Here is a 12,146-nt window from a genome sequence, read left to right as displayed (position 1 = left end):
CGATCGATAGACAAACCGACGCAAAATTGCCTCAAATAAACCCCGATTCGGTGGACTTACACGGGCCAACCACTTTCAAAGCGGTCTGTTAGTAAGATCCTAAGCAAGGAAGTTTCTCCTGCCCCTCACTCTTTAAACGGCAGTGAGAAAAAAACCCCTGAAAAAAACTAATCTCAAGGCTGGGTCGATTGCTAGGAGAAAAAACAACAACCTGACCACCCAAGTCATCGACAATTACCCAAGATACTAAGCTCGTTTATTTGGACTGTCATGGCTACTCCAATGAAAGTTGATGAATGGGTAAAAACCAACGATTAAAAATGACCTAATGTTGCCAAAGAAATAACAGTTCTTTAAAAAGTAGCTGAAAAATTGAAGACCGATCACAATTATAGATTGTTTCTCTTTCATACAGTCAAGGAAAGTGAAAGCTCAGAACCTAAAACTCGTTTTAAGTGGGAAATTGGGTTGATAAGACAGCTACTAAACCAGCTGACGTCCCAGGATATTTCTGGAGTCACCTTGATAAAGTTTTGTAGGCTAGGTAGACAAATGAACTTGAAACAGAATGAAAGCAGGCTTCTGAAAGTAGTATCTAAGTCTCTCAGTGAAAAGAACTTAACACTTAAAAATGGACATCAACTAATAGGGTCAGTTTTTTGTCCGTAAAGACTTGCTGGTTACGGACAGTATAAAAAGGCAGGAAGCTGAAAATGAACTAAAAGGTTAGATGCTGACAGAAAGGATCTGAAATTTGTAGCCTTCCGGTTGGTGAAGTTTCTATAAAGAATAATACCAAAGCCACTTTGCGCGAATCCATTTAAATGGCCTTCAGATCTGTTACACAAATGCTCGGAGCTTACTTAACAATCGATCGGAGCTAGGGGTACACGCTCTACCAAGTCGTTTGTAATTGATTTCACAGAAACAAGATTGACGCAGTCTGTATATATTAGGGAATTTGATTTTGAAAGTTTCGCATTGGTGAGAGTTAATGGGACCCACAAACTAAAATGAGGAAGAGTAGTTCTATTTACTACGAATACGATCTCATTTACCGCTATCGATAACATATCTTATGAAAGTGAGACGTGTGAATCAGTTAGTTACCGCTTAAAAGACAGAGGACAAGAGCTGCTGATTGGTTTGGTCTACCGCAGTCCAAAATGTTAGGTGAATGAGGTCTTGTTAGGCGATTTCATTTCTTGGTCATCAGGTGGTTGATCTTTTATTTTCGGTGACTTAAATAAACCTATGGTAGACTGGAAAATTCCAAGGACTGAATTGTCGAAAAGTTCTTTAAAACATAAACTAGATGATTTGGTTATCACATATGCCCTAGTGAAGTGTGTGGAAGAAGCAACTAGGCACAACTTGGACTCCAAATCATCCTTACTAGATCCCATATTGACCCATCATGAGGATGACATTACAAACTGCCATTATATCCCACCCCTAATTAAAAGCGACCATGCCGTTCTAGACTTTGATTGCCAAATAGTTGTCGAAAACAAATATGTATCAATTCAACTCACACCTAACGTCTCGAAGGCAAATGTATCAGGTATTATACACTCAGTGTCCGCGATAGTTTGGTCACCAAAGCCAGAGTCTCCCGTTCAAAGAGCTTGGGATTTGTTCAAAAATTTGTACATAAAAGTCACTGCACCACACACCCCTTGAACTACATCAAGCGATCCTATAAACTCTCCACCGTGGTCCAATAAAAAGGTTTGCACCGTTCTCCATACAAGAAGAATGTGGAAGAGATTTAAGTCACTGGGTATTGACGAAAAGAATTCCCAATATTGAGAAGCTCGAAATATTTGTGCCCCAACCTTCCGCAGGTCTAGAAGGTTGTATGAGGCAAAGCGTGCCAAGAAATCTATAGAATACCCTAAACGCTTATATTCATACACAAACTAAGGAACAAAGAGAAGAGGCAATATTTTAGAATTCTAGGGAGACGTTAGTACTGCATCATTATTGAGAGACGATTATGGTAAAGCTCAGCTATTCTTAAGTGACTTTAGCAATGCACACAATGTAGAGATGCCCTCTGCTTCAGTTCATACAAGCCCCTCACACACACTCTGGATACTGTGACAATTAAGGAATTCGATGTCTTTGTCTGTTAAACGAGCTTGATATAGGCAAATCCATGCGACCCGATGATATGCATCCTAGGTTAAGAAGGGACAGATTACCAAAAAACTGGAATAATGCTGTAGTAAATTCTATCTTCAAACAGGCATGAGATATAAACCTCAGAACTATTGACCCATGATCCAGACCAGTGAGGTTCTTAAAATCTTGGAAAATATTATCCAGAAGTTGGTCGATTTTATAAACGAAGGCTAGATTCTTTCTGGAAAGCAATATGGCTTTAGAACAGCTTATTCATGTTTCACTAACTTATCAGTATCCAGTGAATGTTATTGTACTCTTAAAGAACAAAAGTTGCATATTGAGGTAGCCCACATTAACTTCAGCAAGACTTTCGGCAAAGTTACTCACAACCGGCTGTTATATTATATTATATATATATAATTTCTCCGAACACATCTCAGCCAAAGCATCTAGAATGCGGAAATTGCTTGGCTTCATTCTCCGTAAATTCTGTCAAAATGAATCAAAAATCCTTCTTTATAAAGCTTGTGTAAGACCTATCGTTGAATACTGCTCGTTCTTATTTTCCAGCCTACGCCTATCTGATATACTAAAGGTGGAAGGAATACAACGAGACTTCACCCGCAAAGTACTTAAGATTGACTCGGTCATTGACTACAGTTCCCGATGCATGATCTCAGGAATAGCACCGCTTTGGGAGAGAAGGCTTAGGTCTAATTTGATTCTCTACTTCAAACTACTCAAAAACTTATTTAACATGTAAGATAGTTCTTACCCGAGATTCACGTGAATACAAACTTCGAAACAAAGTATCTACGGTCAAGGTTGAGAAATACAGATCAAAAACTCGGGAAAACTTCTTCCTCATCAAGTATGCAATAATATGGAACAGTCTTCCCTCCGAAACTCGCATGGCAGATGAACTACATACGTTTGTGAAACTGCTTGATCAAGCCCTCACTCGCACTGATCTTGCACGTACGAACACATCAGCGCCCCACTCAGACATCATAGGTTCTCTCCATGTCTAGACTAAAATGAACTCCAAGTTCAGTTTGCCTTATTTTTCCTACTTTGCAGTTGTATTATTTACTTTTTCCACCCTGTTTCTTCACTTGAAGTAGACAGGTAACTCACTGGACCTATCATTACTGTTAAACTAAACTCGGTCGCTAAGGGACACTCACTACCACCCTAAAAAGTCAAGAGAACCGCACAACCGACTGCTTACTACCCGTGGACTTGCATCTATGGAGCCTGTTACCCATCAGCTGGTTAGGACAGCACAAAATTACATCAGCACCAAGTATGTGTGAGTTTCTTCCTGTTTATTCTTTACTAGCTTTTTACTCTTCTGTACACTACGTTGACTAGCAACTAATATTATTTCTCTACTTGTTATCTTATCTACAACTCATATACTTCTATACTTATGCGCCTGCTTTAATAAACACCTATCCTACATTATACCCCTCTTAATGCTTATATTCTAATTGGCAAACTATACTTTATAGTACAGTCAACAGAAGTACGGCATGGATGCCTTACCCACAGTCCATAGCTTGTAACTGCTTGATAAGCTTGTAAAATGGTAGTTATATAAATAGTGCTTTCAACAGGTTGTGAAACACAGAGGATTGTGTAAGTTATGACATATATCCAAAGATAAGCTTAAATGAGCCTAACATCACAAAAAGAGGGAGGGTGAAGTTACTGACCAGCAAGCATTGATGGTGAGGGAGATGACTTCAATCCACCCGTGTTTATGGGGGCAGAACATATTTTATGCATCAGGCTCTTCATGATTTAGAATAAACCAATCAATCTGTGATATAGATTGTCTTCCTACGCTCACCACACACTCACGTTTCCAATTTTATGCTGGATTAGCTATTCTACTAAGACAACCTATAACATGCTAACTCGAACTTTTACACCAGAATTATGTGGCTGGCATCGGACAGACATAAAAAAAATTAGACAACAAAAGATATAGTCATTAGTATTCTTAACACTTCACCCTCTATATACACACCCCTCTAATAAACCGCTTTCCTTGTACCAACCTTGACTTCCCTTCCTTCATGTGAGCTCACTCCAACTTGTTAAACATCTCAACTCATTGTTCTTTATTACTACATTCTCTTATATGGAGCCTCTGACTTCATTTCACTCTAACAAGAGATAATATGAATTTAATCTAATTTATTATACCTCTGTCTGTTCTACTACACAATGTTAAGCAACGTTTAGCGTTCATATCCAAGTGCCTTGCTGCTATGGGACTTCTGACGTCTGGAACAAACTTGACGTACGCGTCTCCTCAAGGTTATGGTTTACAGTGAAGATGCCACAGGTATTCGGATTTCGACAACGCTTTAACCAGTACCACCTTCTATATGAAGCGTACCCACCAGGCGAAATCAAAAGACAGAAGCAAGGAGGTTCGAAGATATATTTGATATGCTATCAATATATCGAGAATCGTCTGATCTAATCTGGCTAGCGATTGCAGATGTTGAGCACGGCGTTCGCAGTCGTGATCTGGTGCGGATGCATGACCGAGCGCCTTCAGCTTAGTGAGTCCGTTAAAACACGTGGTCAGCATCCAATGCCGAAAACTTACAGAGCTATTTATTTTGGGGATTTATTTACCGCTACAGATCAATCCCCCCTAATGGGGTAGTGATGACCCTGAGACGTGGCCAGCCAGAAGTTTAAACTCAACGAGCTTCGTCGTTGGTAAACATTCTTCTAATAGCTTGCTAGGTTTAGCAGCGTCTGGTCGTCTTTCCTTACTATAAGGGTACATGAAGTACAATATAGTGAAAAAATGATGTACAATGGAAATTTTCGGTTCCTCGTAAACATCATCGTTCTTTTTATCGTCTTTTCCAGTCGTCCTGGATAAGAAAAAAAGAATATGTAAGTGCATGTCGAAATAAACTCGTACGCGCTTTAACACACAAAATGGGCGAAAAAGTGTAAATAACGTGAAAGCTATTTTTACAAAATTTTTTTTTGTTTTGTTTTTTTAAAAAACTTTTTCAATATACATATTAGTAAAATAATAAATATATATAAATATAAACATGTGAAAATTATTATTTTTAGTATTATATATAATGTGATGAAACAAAATGTTACCTAGTGTTTTACGTGCAATAGTCACTCAAATGTTCTGTAAATCTTACTCTTCTTCCAGAACGCGTTGTTTTAAGTTTATTTTCAGATACTGTCGAAGTATCATCGTGTGTGTTGGTTGTCGGATGAGGTATTATAAGTGTCGGAGTCGTGTCGTTTGAATGTACTGAAGGAAAATCGACGTGAATAGGGTTTCCTTCTAAATACGCTGCTTCGAGGCGACCGATGCTGATGCTATCGTTTGTTCCGTTCTTATCGACTATATAGTACTTAGATTCACGCTGAAGAACTTTGAAGGGTCCTTCGTATGCTGATTCGAATGGTCGTCGATGCGAGTCTCGACGAATGAAAACGTGTGTACTATATCGTAAGCCAGGTTGAACGAAAACATCAGTTGATTGAGGTCGAGTGGAAACAGGTTTAACTGAACGCATTGCGTTTGTAAGCCTGTTCGTGTAGGAGGTTAGATCCATGTTCATTGAAGAGGATGAAGGATCCACGAATTCTCCTGGAAGTCGAAGTGTCGTTCCATAAACGAGTTGAGCCGCAGTGTATCCAATGTCAGCTTTCACTGCATTGCGGATACCTAGTAAGACGAGTGGAAGAGCGTCGGTCCATTGTGAAACGTTTGCAGCTGATAGCGAAGCTTTCAGTTGTCGGTGAAAACGTTCTACCAACCCGTTTGCTTGTGGATGGTAGGCAGTCGTTCGTAAGCGAGTGATTCCTAAAAGTGTGGTCAGACGACGGAAAAGTTCAGATTCAAACTGACGTCCGCGGTCTGTAGTGATGGTTGAAGGGCAACCGAAGTTTGCTACCCATCGTTCGACGAAGGCGCGAGCCACTGTTTCAGCAGTGATGTCCTTGATAGGCACTGCTTCTGGCCATCGAGTGAAACGGTCAACGCAGGTTAAGATATAAGAGTATCCATTTGAATCTGGTAAAGGTCCTACCAAATCCAGATGAACATGATCGAAACGGGCATCGAGAGTTTTAAATGAGTCTAAGGGACATTTATTGTGTCTGATAACCTTAGATTTTTGGCAGCTCACACAGGAGCGTGCCCACTTCCTCACGTTTCTGTTCATGCCAGGCCAGCAAAACCGTTCTGCTATAAGCTTGATGGTTGCACGAACACCTGGATGAGAAAGTTTGTGCAATGTGTTGAAGACATTGCGTCGATAATGTTTCGGCACGATTGGGCGATCCCTACCTGTAGATGTGTCACAAAGTAAGGTTTCGTTACCTGTTCCCATCTGTTTGATGCGTAGTTTGAGGGTTGTGGACGATAACTCGTGCTGAAGATCAGTGTCTACTTTTGAAGCTGGGCGAGTTTAAGAAGGTCGATTCCTTGGAAACTGTTGAAGGAAGTTATTCGAGACAAGACGGCTGCGACTACATTGTTTGCTCCGGAAATGTGTTGGATGTCTGAAATAAACTGAGAAATGTAGTCTAGTTGTCGAGACTCACAAGGTGAGTACTTGTCAGAGGAAGAGCTTAAAGAAAAGGTAGGCGGTTTATGGTCAGTGAAAAGGGTAAATTCGAGGCCTTCGGCATAGTGTTGAAAATGTTGTACAGCACAATACATAGCTAGGAGTTCCCTACCGAATGTGCTGTACCTCGATTCAGTGTCTAGCGACCGTCTAGAGAAAAATGCCAAAGGTTGCCAAGAGTTGTTAACCCATTGTTGTAAGACTCTTCCGATTGCCGAGTCGGATGCGTCTACTGCGATACTAATGGGTGCTTCAGTGTCCTGATGAGCAAGCATTGTTGCTTGAGCAATAAGTTCCTTGACTGTGGAGAATGCTTTTCGTGCGGTGTCGTCCAAATTGATGGATGCAAGTGAGTGAATTGTTGAGAAAGGTCCAAAAAACCGCAATTCAGCGGATTCCTGGAATAGCAAAGCTCCCATATGACTATCGATTGGTTAAATTAAAACTATTTTCATTGCCATACAGAAGAACCAGAGGCAATTTGATCAGAGTTTTCAATTTATTTATTGGTAAATTTGCATCTGACATGCTCCAGTTTTTCCTGTCTTCCATAACAGAGGCAGTGTGAGGAAACTCTAAAAATGTCCACGGGCACAGAAAACTTATTTTTCAGCCGATTGTCGACTTTGTCATCGAATCATCAACGAATTGAATTCGTCATATCAACGCGTGATTGAAGCTTTCAAGAGAAAGTTGAATCAACTACGAGACCACCAATATCAGGACTAACACAGGCCAACTTGCCTCCAGCCTTTCTCAAACTGAAATTAATCTCATCAGGAAGATCCTTATGGAATCTCGCGCGACGTGCTTTCGTGGAAGAAATCACTGCACAAAGTGTGCCAGAAGACACGGTCCCTGGCCACACAAATTCTGATATTCGAGAATGGAAATTCGTTAAGCAGACCTTGGAGCTCAAAAACATATTGAATAGACAAGTGATGAGACCAGTCAAGAAGAAAGAGGGCTCTAGATCCCGTATGATGAAGATCACTTTACTACCTTCTCGTATGGAAGCCGCAACTCTCGAGGCGTTTCGTATCAACAGACGCCGACTGCCAACTAGAATCTTCATACTCACGGGTAGACCACATAATGATAAGATCAAGAACTAATCTAATTCTGGACTGCCGAGACAACGAAGAAAATGCAGAAATGATAAGGGCTGTTAACTCGGAAAACCCTGTGTCAGCAGGTTGCCTGTCCACTCATACAAGGCTCATATGAACAAACAGGATGGAAGCTCATGTGTTTGAACTTGAGGGCATAACAGGTTTAACAGTTGGATGTGTCAGTTTTACAGGACATTCTACCGGAGGTGGACTGGGAAGTTCACCCTTGACTTGATGTGGATGCTCATTTGGATTTCTTACTGCATATGATATTATACGCTTCAAAGCCGTCCGTTCCGCAAATGGTCCCCAAAATCTAAAAGCAACCAACAGTCATCAGGAATCATACTCCTCGGTTCCTAAGCCACAAAAGGCACTACTGGGCGGAATACGAACGAACTAGTAATAACAACGCATGAAGGCAATTCAAACATACAAGGAACCATTTTACAGAGGCAATGAGAGAAGACAGACTACAGTATCAGACAAATCTTATCGACAAATATGTCTCCAATCCGAAAAGCTTAGTCCATCATGCAGCCTCTCTTCAAAGAGACAAAACCGGAGTTTCCCGAACTCTAGGTCCTAATGGCTCGATCAACAATGACAGCAACGCCGTCAATCTTCTGGCGCGACAGTACTTCCGAACATTTCAACCGATCCATACTAATTATATTGATGAAATGTTCACCTGTAACCCAACAGGAAACTTAGAACTGGACCTGAGTGTTGACCTTGTGTACCAGAAACTGCAGCATCTGAAAAAGACACTTCTGCTGGTCAGGATATGTTTCATCTTGCTATAATAAGGGAAGAGACGTCAATCTTAGAAACACTACTTAGTGCTATGTGCTCACATTTTCTAAGTTCAGACAGGTTACCAGAAAATTGGAAGCTGGCTCATGTCACACTAATTTTCTATGGAGATCGACATAGCAAACATTCGAGCTACCGACTTATCCATAAACATACTTTCACCTTAACAGCTCGGTTTCAGGAAAGGCCACACTTGTATAAACAACTTGCTGACTACGGTGGACGGATGGACAACCATTTTTTATCGCAAGGAGAAGGGTGACGTCATTCACCTTGGCTTTTCAAAAGCTTTCGATAGGGTCAATCATATATGTTTTATCAATAAATTCAAACGATACTGTTACAGGAGAACTGAAGACATTTGGCGAATTAAAACCCTTTTTCTGTATATTAATAGTTTACTGTGTTTTTGGATGTATTTATCTTACTTAACTTTTGAACTTGTTTGTTTATATCGTTATTTCGGACATTTTGGTTTCCCTTTGTCGTTGGTTTGGTATTTGGTAGTTTTGCTCCTGGAACCTACAAAATTGAAGGTTTGTTTTGTAATTGTTATAATTATTGTTGTTAGAACGACATTTGGTCGACTATTTGTGAATTGCGAATAAATTTGGTATCTGAATTGGAGTTTTGGTTCTGTTGTCACTTTGGGTTCGTAATTTGCAAGTAGATCGATAGTCCGTACTCCAATAACTGGGACGAGCAAAACTTGGACGTGACAGATACAACTTAAGTAACTGCGCACTTGAGGTTTCCCAAGCTGAAAAATACCTAGGGGTGTTGGTATCCTACAATTTGAAGTCTTACGCTAACTGTGACAAATACGCCTTCGGAGCAAATAAAGTTGGAGCGCGTTTTCGGCTAGTTCCACCGAAAGACTTTCGGCCTAGTCTTCGACAGTTTTTCTCGACTTCATTTAGAGTATGGGAATATAGCGTCTCCTCTCTCATTCCAAAACGATGAGGACACACTGTAAGGTATCCAACGCTGAGCCACGAAATCAGTTGGGGACTCAAATCCATGTCTTATGAAGAACGCCTCTAATCACTGTACCATTGCACATTAGAGTACAGGCTTCTTAGAGGTGACATTCTAATGACATACAGTATTTCAAACACTTCTTAGCATCCCTTCAAACACTTACTTAAGCTCCGTCGCAACATAAAACTCAGTAGTAATACCCTGAAGCTAGAGACATACAACAGTAGAACGGACCATAGGCACACCTACTCCTCAAGAGAAATCAAGTGTTGGAACTTGCTGTTGACTGAGCTAGTTCAAGCTACTTCCAAGGAGTCCTTCAAGAGAAAACTCCACATATTCTTAAGTACCAAACACACTATCCTATTATAATTTACCAACTTTTATCTCTTTTTTTCTCTTTTATTGTTAATATACCTAGGTGCTTACCTGAAAGCTTCGGTGATCCACTGCTACGAAATACGAGACTGTAAAGCGAAAGATCCTTCCATTCCGTCCAGAATCTTGAATCTTGGATATCTTCTCAGTTATCGGGCCAGGAGCTAGAAGTACCTGGGATGTCTTTGATTCGCAACGACAGAAAAACAGGAATTGGGGGTGGAGTGGCTTTATACATACGATCTTGCTTGGAGGCAAACCAAGTTCACAACCTCGAGTTTAACAATCTTGTGGAATCCATATGGTGCTCTGTAAGATTGTCTACTACTTCAAGGTGCCTAGTCGGAGTCATATATAGGAAGCCCACTGCTGACATCGAGTATGACAGTCGTATACTGGAAGGATTAGCCAGCTCTATGCGTCTTGGTTTCACTCATATTTTGATTCTAGGGGACTCCAATCTCCCTAGATTCAAGTTCATGGAACATACGTATATTGGGGGTGAAAAATCAACTGAAACTCGGTTCTTCAACCTCGTTGAGTATTTGGAGTTATACAAAAATGTAAGGTCGACAACTCGTTGGAGAAACAGTCAGACACCGTCGCGCTTAGACTGTGTATTTACAAACGAAGAATTTCTAATTGACAACCTCTCAATGCTGACTCCCCTGGGAAAAAGCGATCACGCCGTTATAGCTTTCAGTTTTGTCTGCAAAACCGAGCTAAGATACCCCACCAACAACATGCGCTGGAATTTCAAAGGGTTTAATGTGTCAGCTCTACAGGACTATCTACAATAGGTGGACTGGGATGTTCACCCTCTACTTGATGTGGATACTCATTGGGACTTCTTAATGCACACGTTCTTATGTGCTACAAAGCAGTCAGTTCCTCAAACAGTCCCCAAAAGCTACAAACAACCTACAATCGTCAAGAACCGCACATTTCGCTTGCTATGCAGCTAAAAGCACTGTTGGGCAGAATACAAACGAACTGACAACAACGGCGTGTACAGGCAACACAAACATATAAAGAACATATGCACGAAGGCTATAAGAGAAGACAGACTTCAGTACCAGATAAAGCTTATGGATAAATTTGTCTCTAATCCGAAAAGCTTATTCCATTATGCAGCCTCTCTTCGTCAAGCCAACGCTGGAGTTTCCCAATTGCTAGGTCCTAACGGCCCGACCAATAACGACGACGACTCCGCTAAACTTTTGGCTGAACAATACTCTCGGACATTTCAACCAAGCCACATCAACTATATTGATGACAGCTTCATCTGCAACTGCAAAAGACTTTCCGTAGTGAACCTGAGCGCTGATTTGGTGTTCCGGAAACTGCAGCACCTAAGAAAAAACAGTTCTTCTGGCCCAGATATGGCCCATTCTGCTATACTGAGGGGAGCAGCCTCAACCCTGGCAATACCGCTTAGCGTGATGTTCTCACACTCGCTAAGCCGAGGCAAATTACCGGAAAATTGGAAGCTGGCTCACATAACACCAACTTTCAAAGGAGGTCAACGCAGCGAACCTTCAAGTTACCGACCGGTGGCTCTTCTCTTCATACCCTCAAAAATCATGGAGTCCCTGATATGCGATGGTATAAATGACTATTTACTGTCCTTAAATTACTTCTCACCCCAACAGCATGGTTTCAGGAAGGGTCACTCTTGTATAACCAACCTGCTGACTGCGGTGGACAGATGGACAGACATCCTTGATCTCAAGGGGAAGATTGATATCATCTGCCTTGATTTCTTAAAAGCTTTTGATAGGGTCAACCATACATGTCTTATCGATAAGCTCAAACGATTGTGTATCAGACCACCTCTGATTGATTGGCTAACTTCCTATCTGAAAAACCGACATTTTAAGGTTAGGGTCAACTTCATTTTATCTCAGGCCATAGAATGTTCTAGCGCGGTCTTTCAGGGCTCAGTACTAGGACCTCTTCTCTCCTTGATTTATATAAATGATCTTCCTCAACAGGCAACGTCAGACTTATTACTTTTTGCCGATGACGTGAAACTTTGAAGACAGATACTCAACCAAGACAATTTACGTGCACTTCAGGAGGATCTGACTCGACT

The sequence above is a fragment of the Schistosoma haematobium genome, chromosome 1 (assembly GCF_000699445.3).
Source record: "Schistosoma haematobium chromosome 1, whole genome shotgun sequence".
NCBI lineage: Eukaryota > Metazoa > Platyhelminthes > Trematoda > Strigeidida > Schistosomatidae > Schistosoma > Schistosoma haematobium.
The sequence above is the reverse complement of the archived record's forward strand: the minus strand, read 5'-3'. Positions refer to the sequence as shown.